Below are 15837 nucleotides of genomic sequence, written 5' to 3'. Positions count from 1 at the left end.
TATTTCCTTTTATGTTATTTTGGCAGTCAAAGTGGCTGACTTGTGAGTAGAAACTCTGTATAAACAGTTTATTTTGCTATGAAATGAACATAGAAAGAAATACACTTTATTCATCCCCTTGGGGAAATTGTTTTTTCACTCATGCTGTTAGTATATAGTGAAACATGCATACATGTGTATACAGGTCCCTTGAAACAAACACAAACTCACACGAGGGGGCCCGTAGGCATGCGGTATATACAAATGGGAAGCAGAGGGACGGGCAGCTCTTTCTTGTTGAACCCCGAATGAGCAGCTTTGTAAGGGGGCGGTGCCGTGCTCAAGGGCACCTTGGCAGTGCTCAGGAGGTGAACTGACACCTCCTCTTACCAGCTCACACTCCAAATGTGCTAACCTACTTGGGTCTTGAACCGTTGACTTCCGGTCTCTAGTCCAAAACTTAGTGGACTGCGTTACTACCGACCGTACACATGTCAAACTGTTCCAGAAAAGCAAACTTCACTGGTAACATTTTTTAGCTTCCACAGCAACCTGTTGTCAAGCAATTATGTGAGAAAGCATTCCTGTGTCTGTGTACATCTTTCTCTAACTTACATAGGTGAAAGCGTCACCATGACAACATAAAATTCTGGCACTTCTATCTGCATAGAGCATATGCTATTGATCCACAACTTACATGAGTTTGGGCACATTATGGGAATATGAATATACCATACGTATCTTGACAGTTCCTGTCACCGAAGATTCAAGAGTCTGAAGAGAGTAATACAGGAAGATTCAACTGCATCCTGCGTTTATGCTGGGTGATGTGAGGGAGTTACAAGGGGTGACTGCTGTATCTTGTTTGCTGTCGGCCTCACGCACACACAGGAAGATAAACAAGTCCCCGAACACACTGATGAGCGAACCACAATAAAAACCTTAAAATACACTGAATGATATTTCAATAAAAAGACACAATATACCAATTAATCAAATGAAATCAATAAAACAAGAACAAATGCAGTCAGAGACTGCAACATCCTGCGACACCCCTGAATTCAAAATGTTACCCTAATGTACTTGCTTAGGTCAAAGATCAAAGCTAGTGCTCTGACCTACTTTCATAGATCAAAGCAGTAGCTTTGATTTATGGTCTTAGGCATACTGGCCTTCTCCCTTGTCTACCTTATCCGGTTCCTGAGTGTACAAAAGTTTAAATTTGACCTTGACCTAGTTTTCTCAAGGTCAAGGTCATCATCTCATCTTCATTCCCTTTGCCGCACGAGTAATGTGCTTTTTGTTTAATCTTTCTATCTGCAACTGTTGCAAAGGTATTTGGTGGACTAACGGACGGACGAACTGACTAACGGACAAACACACAAACGCTGATAATTACAATACATCACCGCTTTTAAGAGGTATGTTATTTACATTGCTGTGAAATACCCAAGCTATTGTTTCATTTCTTTTGTTGTTTGAAAGGTTATTGTTTAGTTTTGGAGTTTTTTGTCCCTTTTTTTCTCTACAGTTTTTGGATCAGGTATTTCAACATTTTTGCAGGCACAAAAGACTGTTTGTGCAAACACTTTTATATATACCAAAATTAAAACTTTCATAACATTGGTTCAGATAAAATGAACCGAGGATTCGGCAACAATCAAGAACATGTCTGAGTTTCTAATTCTGATCTTAGTGCTTTTTTCCAAAACAATGCTAATTCATTCCCACCTGTCACTCTTTCTTCACCATTTGTTTTATATGATTACAGGCATTTTCTGGCATTATCAGAGAAGTATGTAAGGAACTGCTACATACAATGGATCTTCTTGCTGGAGAGTGGAAAAGGCTTTGACATTTTTTCAAAAAATCTTATTCTTTGTCTTGGTCAATACAGTCATTTTGAGGAAGATGTTTGGCAAATTACCCATCCATCCATCCATCCATCCATCCATTCATCCATCCATTCATCCATCCATCTTAACTTGCTTATCCAGAACCGGGTCATAAAGACAACTACCTGCGCAGGGATGCCCATACTTCCCTCTCCTAAGACACCTAATCTAGCTCTTCCAGGGGAATCCCGAGGCATTTCCAGGCCAGTTGAGAGTCATAGTCTCTCCAGCATGTCTGAGGTTTTTCCATGAGGCCCTGGTAGGACATGCCCGGAACATTTCCCCAGGGAAGCATCCGAAACAGATGCCTGAGTCACTTCAGCTGTCTCGGCTTGATATGGAGGAGTAGCGGCTCTACTCCAAGTTTCTCCCTGGTGACTGTGCTCCTCACCCTATATCTAAGGTTTGCCCAGCCGATTTAGCAAGGATACTTATCTTAACCATTTTGTATCTGAGGTGTTGTCTTTTCTATCATGACCAAAAGCTCTGAACCATACAGTAGGTGAGCATAGTGACTTCAAACTGCATCTGCTTACACAAACAAAGATAGCACACCACAGTTCCTTGTCTAACACATAATATTATAAGCACAAAAGGACACAGCACACACAGCACATTGATAATTGATACACGTTGAGCCAAGTCATGTTAACGGTTAACTCACCCCTTAAGGCGAGTTGCATGATGTTACATCCTCCATTAATTTTTTTCATATCTTCACTGGGGTTTTTTGAACTGCTCTTAGCTGGCCCATCAATAGCCCCCCTCCCCCAACACAAACACACACACACACACACACACACACACACACACATACACACACACACATACACACACACACACACACACACGATAAGGTGGCAGTTCAAAGGGATATACCCATAAAATGCATTTATATTTGCGCTGGAATATAGCAGCTACAAACTTCATGGTGGGATATGATAGACATGTGATAAGCCAAGAAGGCAGACAGAAAATAGTAGCCTTGTGTAAAAACAATGCATGAGCATTGACATTGATTCATTCCTTTACGTAACAATAAATGATGAATACAATAAAGTTCATCTTTCCTGTAGTAGACATAGATTTACACTGAAAATTGATACTGATTAGAGGTTTGTTGTGGTAATCAAGCCTTTGTTGTCTGTCTGTAGAAGTTGGCTGCAGTTGTAGAAGGCTATATCAGATGGAACATTCAATTCACTCTCAGCCAACATGTGAAGCAGGCACCAGGTGTCCACCAGAAAAGCTAGTTAAAAAGAAGCAAGTGAATTCAAGTTGAGGATGCAAGGAGGACAGATGTTTTCTTCCTTCTCCCTTTGCAATAGTGAAAACTTGCTGTAATTGCAGCTTTGTCTGTATTTTATGTATCCTGCAGAGGAGCCTACATTGAGTGCAAAAGTGTGCACCAGGTAATTGGTTGTAAATCTTTAAGAAGATTTAATTGTACCCAACAACTTCAGGTCCCCATCTATAAAATTACTTTTCAGACATGACAGCAATAATAGGTTTCCAAAAGAAAATGCTTTTTTGCTCTCCAGAATGTTCAGGAATCTGAGTAACTAACTGTAATTCTGCCATTTGTAGCTACCTTTCTCAACTTTGATGACTCTGGGGTGCTGCCTTGTCTGGTTTTGTCAGTGATAAAGTGATGACCATATTGTACGGTTTGCATATTTTATTGGACTACACCTTTCAATTTCATAAAATATATTATGTTCATTTTGTGGAAAAGGTTTTCATGTTTCTCTTGTACATTCATTCAAATTGCAGAATACTTTGCCCAGTTTGAGTTTGTGACCTTTCACTTACATGAGAATGGAAGAGGTTATAAGACCAGATACTTCTGGCGCAGGAGCCATTGGTAGAGAACAGGAAAGATCATATTGAACAAAAAAAATACATTACTTTGGACAGGCCCCAGGATGTGCTTGCCCATGGCAAGCTGGGATAGGCTAGAGCAATACTCATTCCCCACAAAGCTGAAAAGAGACAATTACGGCCATCTGGTCCTCAATAAAATGGATGGACTTTGGACAGACATTGGATCTCAGTGGGTAAAGAGTACTCAGTTTCAGGGTTCATGGTTGCAATTTTTCTGCTAGTCATTACAACACTTTTGTGGAAGATTGCTCAACACTGTGGACCAGGATTTGTGCATCTGTCTCTCAGTCATATCTGTCAGAATAGATCAATTGGTATGTCCCGGTCAGTATTCCTCTTACATTAAGTCGCATTGCTCTCTCTCAATAGCTACTTATTTGTACAAACATGCAAAACACGGATACGGACTATGCCTGTTTAACATACATTTGAGACTGTGGGGAGTCAAGATTGTGCATAGTTACAAAAGGTGCCATGACTGAAAAAGGCTTTAGAAATGCTTGTCTCAGCAGTACAAGATTTAGGTCAAAATGTACTTCTCAGCATTTTCTTCCTTTGTTCAGCAAGTCTCTTGTTGATGCATGATTTTGTAGCTCGTCTGTTGTGTTTTCTGTAAACAAATGATTCATGCATATGAGGATCTGTCAAACATAATTCCTTTCTACATATTTTATTATCAAACTCATTTTTCTTTTTTGTAGAGATAAATTGAGGAAATCAAATAAATTAGTTCAGTACTGTTGCATTACAATGAAGATATTTAGTATCATCATACCCCAACCCCCACTGCAAGAAAATACACATCACATGAACAGGAGAAACAAATGACTCGGTATGGATAACTAGACAAGGGCTTAATCCAGAGAGAATTACACCTGTTCTGGGATCTGCAGAACAGTTAAACCAAAACTAGATGTGCTCAGTTATAGTTCAGTGTTTGAGCTTAAAAATAAAACGTTATACCTGTTACGCCCGATACCACTAATTTTCCTTGTAGCCCTGGTTATATTCTCAACTAGAGGCAGTGGAACTCATACTGAACCATATCTCACAACTAGCCAAAGATTTGGGGACAGTTTTGCATACTTGGGGTGAAAATGTATTGTGTCATTCCATGCTATACAGAAAAAACCTCCCTCTAGCTGGCCTTCCTCTAGCTGGCTATTTTGGGGGTATGTTTGTTTGGGAGTATATAACAAAATTCAATCTTCTGATAAAGGATTCATTTTCCTGACATCATTTGAAATCTGTGTGAAAGAGTCATAAGGCTAGATGCATTTGGCAACACCTCAAGCAGTGTATTTTTTGGATCCACATTTTACTAATTTATGTTCAACAAGTTTTAAAGGTTTTTTGTTGTAATCTGCATTTTATTGATTGTGATGGTTTATTTTGTACATGCAACACAGGAGTAGTGTAAGACAGAAAATTAACATTCATTAGACAAATTGCAAAACCTGCTCTTTGTTTCTTTGTTGTATTCTGTTAGCTTATGCGCGCGCGCGTGTGTGTGTGTGTGTGTTTGTGTGTGTGTGTTTGTGTGTGTGTGTGTGTGTGTGTGTGTGTGTGTGTGTGTGTGTGAAGAAGAAGAAGATTTCATTGATTTTTACAAAAACACTTTCATTACACTCAAACATTTACAATTTTACATTATATGAAAAGTTCTAAAGTGCTTCAGAAATACTAAAAAACCATATATTAAAATAAATACGATTCAAAAATCAGTGCATAGAATCAGGAAATTTGCTAAGTTGATCATCAACTAAAGTGCATAAGACATTTTTGTGGCACCAGATGTTCCTAAAGTTATTCAGGTCTTATGTCATTTTATAAAAACCAAATTCTAGTTGTAAGCGACATCTGATGTTACAACAAAAAACAGTAGCTGCTTCTTGAATGGTATTGGTTTCAATTTTCCTCTTTCTGGTCACATAAATTGCGAGTTTTGCTTCTCCAGAAATAAAATTTAAAAGCTGCCCCTTTTTTTGATTCAATTTCTTGTACGCAGCACCATAAATAAATTTTCTGATATTACAATTTTCAACGAACAGATTAAAAACATTTGTTAAAAGATTAAAGACCACTGCAAGTCTCTTACACTCACTAAAAGCATGAAAGAATGTCTCACAAAGGGGACAGAAGGGACACTGGCTTGACACAGCAGGATAAGTTTTCCTTCTATTTTTTCGATGATGCCCTCCCAGTTCTTCCTGGTTCTTGTCTCATTTCTAAGGTCCACACCAAGAAATTTGAGACCATCAGTCATCCAGTTTTTAGGAAGAACCGGGAGGTTGTCATGCCATTGTCCAACAGCAAGGGCTTCACTTTTGCTCCAGTTTACTTTTGCCGCAGTTGAATACATTTGTTAAAACCATTAAAACATCAACATCCCTCTGGTTTTTGATAAGAACAAAAACATCATCAGCATAGGCAGATAAAATAATGCTCTTTAAAACCAGGAAAAATCAAACCGTCAATGGTTTTGCGGATTCTACAGAGGAGAGGTTCTAGGGAGAGTGCATAGAGCATCCAAGACAGAGCCTAAGAGAAGTAAAATCAGCTTTTCTAAGTTTATAAGTTCTCCAAAAATGACTTAAAACCTCTCTAAAGCCTCTGTCTAAAGCTTAAACTGAATTAAAATGCCATTATGCACTCCTAGGTAATATATTTCTTATCACAACGTGACATAAAACCAAAGAATGATCAGTAAAAACAGCTTGCATTATATTACAGTCCCTAAAACATTAAAATGGTGTTTAAAACAGTAAAAATGATCCAGCCTGGCTAAAGACACCCTATCGTCTGTCAGGTGGGACCAAGTATACTGTCGGCAATCTGGATGCATCCACCACAGCAATTCAGTCTAGCCTGTATTTTTTCTAGAAAGCTCTTCCTCTCTGCACCGTTTGTTTGAGCATAAATATTCATAAAGAACAGAGTACGGTGCTCAAAATGTGCCTTTACTAAAAGACACCTCCCCTTTACGACTTGCTCAACCTCCAGAGATGTTGGGTTAAAAGTTCTAGAGAACAGGAAGCCCATTCCACCACTCAGCGTGGTGTTATGGCTCAGGACCACCTGTCCTTCCCACTCCTCACCCAGTCCACTTCATTGCTGTCATCGCTGTGGGTTTCTTGTAAAAATAGAACATCAATAGTTTTCCTTCTTGCTGTGTCAAAAACCAGTGCCCTTTTCCTTTCTTGGCTGGCTCTATTTACGTTTAATGTCCCAACTCTAAAAGAATCCATGATGAGGGAGAAGTTAAAAGTAAGAACCTTAAAATAAATAAATAGGAAATATAATAATACAGTCAGCCTCATCAAATTTGCTTTTTGAGTCGATATATCTCTAGGTCACTGAGTTCTGATGTGGCTCTGTTTTTAATAAGTTATTTGGCCGAATTTTTTAAAAAAAATTAATTTGTCAGGAAAAAACTGTGAGATTCAGACCTTTCATGCCTTTAGTTTGTTGTAAAAACAATTTAAACATTTTTTCCGGGTACCAAACATGCTGTTGACTGGCAGTGACTGGAGTGTGAGATAGCTCACTGCAATCAGACATACAATCCTCATTATCACTACTGTCTTGAACACGCGGTCCGACCTCAAGCCGACCAGCTTTACATCCGGCGGAAACAGTCTCTCTTACTGCGTCTCTCTCAGGAGGAGCGGTGGGGAAGTGGCGAGGTCAGCACGCGGTTAAATGGATTTAATTTAATTTAATTTTATACTGTTAATATTTTAATTTTTTTAGTATATGTACCGTTAATGCTACATGTGTCTGTTAGTATAGTGTATGTCTTGTGGTATGTCCTGTTATGTTTTTGTTTTTTCCTGGTGTTTGGCTGAGCAGTGGATATGTGCAATTTCCTCCGGGATATTAAAGTATCTATCTACCTACCTACCTACCTACCTACCTACCTACCTACCTACCTACCTACCTACCTACCCACCTACCCACCTACCCACCTACCTACCTACCTACCAGGAACAGGAATCCATTCAGACGCATGGTCGTCTGTCACAGCTTCAGCACCTGTCTGGTTTCCTGTCTCAACATTCTCGTTTTTATCACCAGTATCCCTCCTAACCTCACCCACTGCGCCTGTCACCACCCTAGACTCACCCAGTGTACCTTTCTCACCCAATTCACCTACCACCTCCATAATCTCACCCCATCCACTCACTACCTCTCCAATCTCACCCTGTTCACCTGTCAGCTCACCATTCTCACCCACCACAACCGTCACTCATCCAACTCACTGGACACCACTCCACTCTCACCCATCACTCCACTTACCCCTAACCTCACCTGCTCTCTCAGCTATCCTGCCACGATCCTCACTTGTCCCACCTTCACTCTCCCGCCTCACCTCGATTTTATCATTGGTTGACAGTCCTACCTGTACCTGACTGTCAGGCTCGCTCCTCGGAGCTCCGCGTATCTGATGCTTCGGCGCCATGGAGTCGGAACAGGATGCCTCGGAGCGGCAGTGGGAACCGCCGTCTCACTGGGCGGGTCCCGCGGAGCATCGCTGATGTGCCCCGGACAGGCGCTAACAATGTGTCCCTCCTCTCCACAGCCAAAACATTTAAGCCAAGAGGAGGTGGCGTAAATCGTGTAGTCATAATCCATCCATCCATCCATCTTCCTCCACTTATCCGGGGTCGGGTCGCGGGGGCAGCAGCTTAAGCAGGGAAGCCCAAACTTCCCTCTCCCTAGACACTTCGTCCACCTCCTCCGGGAGAATCCCAAGGCGATCCCAGGTCAGCTGGGGAACATAATCTCTCCAGCGTGTCCTGGGTCGTCCCCGGGGCCTCCTCCCAGTAGGACGTGCCCAGAACACCTCACCAGGGAGGAGTCCAGAAGGCATCCTAACCAGACGCCCGAGCCACCTCATCTGGCTCCTCTCGATGCGGAGGAGCAGCGGCTCGACTCTGAGTCCCTCCCGGATGACCGAACTTCTCACCCTATATCTAAGAGAGAGCCAGGACACCCTGCGGAGGAAACTCATTTCGGCCGCTTGTATCCGGGATCTCGTTCTTTCAGTCACGACCCACAGCTCATGACCATAGGTGAGGGCAGGAATGTAGATCGACTGGTAAATCGAGAGCTTTGCCTTTCGGCTCAGCTCCTTCTTCATCACGACGGACCGATACAGAGTCCGCATCGCTGCAGACGCTGCACCGATCCGCCTGTCGATCACCCTCACTCGTGAACGAGACCCCGAGATACTTGAACTCCTCCACTTGGGGCAGGATCTCATCCCCAACCTGGAGAGGGCACTCCACCCTTTTCTGACTGAGGACCATGGTCTCAGATTGGGAGGTGCTGATTTTCATCTCAAACGCTTCACACTCGGCTGCAAACCGCTCCAGTGAGTGTTGGAGATCACGGCTTGATGAAGCCAACAGTACCACGTCATCTGCAAAAAGCAGAGACGCAATACTGAGGCCACCAAACCGGACACCTGGTTTGGTGGCCTCAGTGCCTAGAAATTCTGTCCATAAAAGTTATGAACAGAATCGGTGACAAAGGGCAGCCTTGGCGGAGTCCAACCCTCACTGGAAATGAATCCGACTTACTGCCGGCAATGCGGACCAAACTCTGACATTGGTCGTGCAGGGACCGATCAGCACTTATCAAGGGGTTCGGTACCCCATACTCCCGAAGCACCCCCCCACAGAACCCCCCGAGGAACACGGTCGAACGCCTTCTCCAAGTCCACAAAACACATGTAGACTGGATGGGCGAACTCCCATGCCCCCTCAAGGACCCTGCGGAGGGTGTAGAGCTGGTCCACTGTTCCACGGTCAGGACGAAACCACACTGCTCCTCCTGAATCCGAGATTTGACTTCCCGACGGACCATTCTCCAGAACCCCTGAATAGACCTTGCCAGGGAGGCTGAGGAGTGTGATCCCCCTGTAGTTGGAACACACCCTCCTGTCCCCCTTCTTAAAAAGGGGGACCACAACCCCAGTCTGCCAATCCAGAGGCACTGTCCCCGACGTCCACGCGATGTTGCAGAGGCGTGTCAACCAGGACAGCCCCACAACATCCAGAGCCTTTAGGAACTCCGGGCGGATCTCATCCACCCCCGGGGCCCTGCCACCGAGGAGCTTTTTAACCACCTCGGTGACCTCAAACCCAGAGATAGGAGAGCTCGTCTCAGAGAACCCAGACTCTGCTTCCTCATGGGAAGGCGTGTCCCGGAATTGAGGAGGTCTTTGAAATATTCTCCCCACCGAGTCACAACTTCCTGAGTCAGCAGCGCCCCATCCCGACTATACACAGTGTTGATGCTGCACTGCTTCCCGCTCCTGAGACGTCTGATGGTGGACCAGAATCTCCTCGAAGCCATCTGGAAGTCGTCCTCCAAGGCGTCACCGAACTCCTCCCACGCCCGAGTTTTTGCCTCAGCAGCCACCAAAGCTGCATTCCGCTTGGCCAGCCGGTACCCATTGGCTTCCTCAGGAGTCCCACAGGCAAAAAAGGCCTCTTCTTCAGCTTGACGGCATCCCTTCCTGCCGATGTCCACCAGCGGGTTCTGGGGTTGCCCCCACGACAGGCACCGACCACCTTACGGCCACAGCTGCAGTCGGTCGCTTCGACAATGGAGGCGTGGAACATGCTCCACTCAGACTCAATGTCCCCTCCTCCCCTGGAACGTGGGTGATGTTCTGCCGGAGGTGGGAGTTGAAACTCCTTCTGACAGGAGATTCCGCCAGGTGTTCCCACCAGACCTTCACAATACGTTTGTGTCTTCCAGGTCGGACTGGCATCTTCCCCCACCATCAGCGCCAACACACCACCAGGGGGTGATCAGTTGACAGCTCCGCCCCTCTCTTCACCAGAGTGTCCAAGACATGCGGCCGCAAGTCCGATGACATGACCATAAAGTCGATCATCGAACTGCGGCCTAGGGTGTCCTGGTGCCAAGTGCACATATGGATACATTATGGACAGTCTGTGACGAGCACAGAAGTCCAATAACTGAACACCACTCGGGTTCTGATCAGGGGGGCCGTTCCTCCCAATCCCGCCCTTCCATGTCTCGCTGTCATTGCCCACGTGAGTGTTGAAGTCCCCCAGCAGAACGATGGAGTCCCCAGTGGGAGCGCTCTCCAGCACCCCCTCCAAAGACTCCAAAAAGGGTGGGTACTCTGAACTGCTGTTTGGTGCATAAGCACAAACAACAGTCAGGACCCGTCCCCCCACCCGAAGGCGAAGGGAAGCTACTCTCTCGTCCACCGGGGTGAACCCCAATGTACAGGCGCCAAGCCGGGGGGTTATGAGTATACCCACACCTGCTTGGTTTCTCTCACCATGGGTAACTACAGAGTGGAAGAGAGTCCAACCCCTCTCGAGAGGACTGGTACCAGAGCCCACGCTGTGTGTGGAAGTGAGCCTGACTATATCTAGTCGGAACTTCTCAACCTCACACACCAGCTCGGGCTCCTTCCCTGCCAGAGAGGTGACATTCCACGTCCCAAGAGCCAGCTTCTGTAGCCGGGGATCGGATCGCCAAGGTCCCCGCCTTCGGCCACCGCCCAGCTCACAGTGCACCCGACCCCTATGGCCCCTCCCACAGGTAGTGAGCCCATGGGAAGGGGAACCCATGTTGTCCTTTTGGGCTGGGCCCGACCGGGCCCCATGGGTGCAGGCCCGGCCACCAGGTGTTCACCTTCGAGCCCCACCTCCAGGCCTGGCTCCAGAGGGGGGCCCCGGTGACCCACGTCCGGGCAAGGGAAAACGTGTTCCATTGTTCGTACTCATCATTAGGGGTTTCTGAGCCGTCCTTTGTCTGGTCCCTCACCTAGGACCTGTTTGTCATGGGTGACCCTGCCAGGGGCACAAAGCCCCAGAAAACTCCTAGGATCATTGGGACACACAAACCCCTCCACCACGATACTCAAGGAGGGGTAATCATAGTCGTCTACTTTAACAACAAAGCTGTTGTGACACCATCACATTAATGAAGTGTTGAATGTATAGGACAATTACATGTTAAGTGAATACATATCAAAAGAGGGAAAAATGTGCAAGACATGTATGATATAATACATTTATGCTTGGTATGTATGTCACGTAAATTGCTAAACATTCCATTGTAATTAGCAATGATGGACTGATGGCCAGGGAAATAGTCGCACCTGACAGGGAGGCGTGAACCAGAGACGATATAACCGAGTCCCCCAGGTGAGACGAGTAGGGAGGAAGAAGGAAGTGGTCCAGTACCCGAGTAGAGAAACCTGTGATGATGATAAAATAACTGGATTCCGAAGCTAAAACTGGTCCTTACAGCGTGAGACGGAGGAAACGGTCCTGTTGGAGCAGTCAGCTCCGTGGATGTCCGAATCTTACCAGGCAGCGGGTGCCTCTCCCTCTCCGGTGAGACCGAACCTTTTTTGTTTTTTTAATAGTGACTTTTGTGAAAACCCCCTGTCCCGGCTGGGACCAGGGGTTTTCAGTTTTCCATTTTTGAGAATTATAAGGTTTTTTTGGATATTCGTTTCCCCCCCCTCTAACTGAACAATCCAGTGACGCTATCATCCTTCGCGTCTGAGTGTGGATGTTGGTGCGCGCAGCGTTGGATGCGTAAACTGGTTTTAAACAATTAACTTTGGAGGATTATGACTTTATTCTGGGAAAAGGGGAGTGATGTTTATGAAATTTGTTTTTTCTTGTTTCTATGTTGACAAATACACTGCGCCAGAGCGCGTAATGCAGGTGGTGTTTGTTTAGTATTATTTCTTACACATCCTTATTAAAAAAACTTGCTTTCATCCCACTAAAGAACCCCTTGTGCATATTAACAACGATAAGTTCAGGGTTGAGTAGTTACACGGTAATTAAATTCTTTTGCTTTGTTGTTCAGGATCATTGATACCTGTCGGCGGTGACACACGAGATGTTTCAGCTGCGGGGACTTGCACCCCGACAGGACTTTCGTAATTGGCGACACAACTTTTCTGTATCGAGAGAGTTCTCTAACTAGGAATTCATCACTGATGAAACAGGGGATGTTTGACAGTGTGATCCTAGACGCCGGCTGTGACAATGGCATAACCGGTACAAACAGTCCGTTCACAATTATCCCCTTTTCAGCAAGCAACTTCACCTGTTCCACCTTCTCCACAAACATTACAATTGCCCTGTTCATCGGGCCAGCAGACTTCAGCGCACTGCACCCGATAACATCCCCCACTGCAAGTGCCACCTCTTCCACGCTGCCTAGTGAAACCACTCTGATCCCGTGACTCCTTGTCAGCGATGTGAAGCCACCATACGCCATGACGGCATCTAAGTGGCCGCCAACCAGCCCACGCCTGGTCGGCAAAAACCACACAAAAAAAACTGACAATAAACGACACTAAACACTCAAGACAAACCCCTTTAACAATATACAAAGAATACAAACATAAAGACAAAACGTAACAATAGAAAAAAGCACTGAAACACACTCAGCAGTTTTCCACTCACTTCATTCACTCCTCCCACAAGAAGAAAAAAGAAGATCCACTTAATTAGATAGATAGATACTTTATTAATCCCGGAGGAAATTGCATATATCCACTGCTCAGGCATTACATAACAAATTATACTGGATAAACACCAGGAGAAAAGGAAACATTGACATCACAGGACATACCACAAGACATACATTACACTAACAGACAGGCACATGCAGCACTAACAGGACTTATATACTAAACTATAACTAAAATATAAACAGTATAAAATTTAAAAATATTACAGTATTAAAATATAAACAGTATAAAATAAAATCTAAACAGTATAAAATTGAATTAAAATATAAAACAGTATAAAAAAATAAATAAATAAATTATATATATATATACACAACAGTATAAAATAAAATAAAATTTAAATTAAATTAAATCCATATTCAAATTCAACCCCGTGCTGACCTCGCCACCTCCCCCCCGCTCCTCCTGAGAGAGTCATTGTACCCCCTGATGGCACGGGGCACGAAGGAGGACCTCAGCCTCTCTGTGGAGGCGCTGTGTGACAGCAGTCTGCCGCTGAAGGTGCTTCTCTGCTGGGAGAAGGTGGTGTGTAGGGGGTGGCTGGTGTTGTTCATGATGGCCCTGAATTTAGACATGGTCCTGCTCTCCAGAAGCATATCCACAGAGTCCAGGCTCAGCCCGACCACTGAGCCCGCTCTGCGGATGAGTCTGTTCAGACGCTCCATTTCTCTTTTCCTGGCCCCCCCACCCCAACACACAATGGCGTATGACAGCACACTGGAGACTACGGACTGATAGAACATGAAAAGGAGCTTAGGACAGATGTTGAAGGAGGCCAGCCTCCTTAGGAAGTACATCCTGCTCTGCCCCTTCTTGTACACACAGTTGGAGTTGAGTGACCAGTCCAGTCTGCTGTCTAGCTGCAGTCCCAGGTACTTATAGTTTTCTACCACCTCCACCTCACTGCCTTTGATGATCACCGGCTGTGGAGAGGGAGGTGCCCGCCGGAAATCCAGAACCATCTCCTTTGTCTTGGAGACGTTGAGCTGGAGCTGGTTCTGTTGGCACCACTCCACGAAGTCAGCCACCAATGCCCTGTACCTCCCCTCATCACCCTCCGGATACATGCCACTATCGCGGTGTCATCGGAGTACTTCTGTATGTGGCATGTATCCGAGTTGTGCTTGAAGTCTGATGTGTAGAGGGTGAAGAGAAAGGGGGATAGAACGATCCCCTGTGGCGCCCCCGTGCTGCTGGTCACCATAGATGACAAACAGTCCCCCATACGGACGTACTGGGGTCTGTCCGTTAGGTAGTCCGTAATCCAGCTCACGAGGTAGGGGTCCACAGCTATGGAGGTCAGTTTATCCTGCAGGAGCTGGGGCTGGATGGTGTTGAAGGCACTCGAAAAGTCGAAGAAGAGCACTCTGACGGCACAGCCCCCGGCGTCCAGGTAGGAGAGTGTGCGGTGGAGGAGGTACATGACAGCATCGTCAACCCCAACCTTGGCCTGATAGGCAAACTGGAGAGGGTCCATAGCACCCTGCACCTGTGGACGCATGAGCTCCAGGACCAGTCGCTCTAGGGTCTTCATTACGTGGGAGGTAAGAGCGACCGGTCGGTGGTCGTTGAGCTCAGTAGGGCGTCCTTTCTTGGGTACAGGGACAATGCAGGAGGTCTTCCACAGTGACGGGACCATCCCCAGCCGCAGACTGAGGTTGAACAATTGTTGCAGGGGGTCCCCTAGTTCCGAAGCACAGGCTCGGAGGAGTCTTGGGGAGACCTTATCTGGTCCAGCCGCCTTGTAGGGACGGAGCCTCCTCAGCGTTGTCGTCACCAGGTCTGCAGTGATGATGGTCTCGGTCATGGTGGGAGCAGGAGGTTGTGGCGAGGTTGGAAGTCCAGTGGTTGAGGTGGGGCCGTTGAGCTTCGCAGTTCTTGGAGTGGGCTCGGGAGAAGTGGCAGGGGTGGAAGGAGAGGAAGCACAGGAGGAGGGAGCATCAGTGGAGCGGTCTGTAGGGCCAGGAGAGGCCTGTAGGCCAGGAGAGGTCTGTAGGCCAGGAGAGGCCTGGGACGAGGAGCCGGGAGTGGTGGGGGAGCTGAACCGATTGAAAAAGCTGTTAAGTTCATTCGCTCGTTCAATATTTCCCTCCACAGTGCTGCGCCCTTTCCCGTGTCCGGTGATGGTTCTCATCCCATTCCAGACCTCCCGCACTTGGTTGCGCCCCAGCTGCTTCTCCAGCTTCCTCCTGTACGCCTCCTTGGCCTCCCTCAGGCAGAGTCTCACTTCCTTCTGGGCCTTCCTCATCTCCTCCTCGTTGTTGCTCCTGAACACCCGCTTCTTCCTGTTCAGGACAGCCTTGACTTCCTTTGTTACCCATGGTTTGTTGTTGGGGTAACACCTGATTGTCCTGACAGGGGCCACGGTGTCCACACAGAAGTTCATGTAGTCTGTAAAACACTGAGCTGCCCCCTCAATGTCTTCCCCATGTGAGCCCACAATAACATCCCAGTCGGTGGTCTGGAAGCAGTTCCTCAGCATCTCCTCTGCTTCCGGGGACCACCTCCTAACCTGTCGTGTTGTTG

Source organism: Antennarius striatus, chromosome 8 (assembly GCF_040054535.1).
Source record: "Antennarius striatus isolate MH-2024 chromosome 8, ASM4005453v1, whole genome shotgun sequence".
Taxonomy (NCBI): Eukaryota; Metazoa; Chordata; class Actinopteri; order Lophiiformes; family Antennariidae; genus Antennarius; species Antennarius striatus.
Note: the sequence above shows the minus strand (reverse complement) of the source record.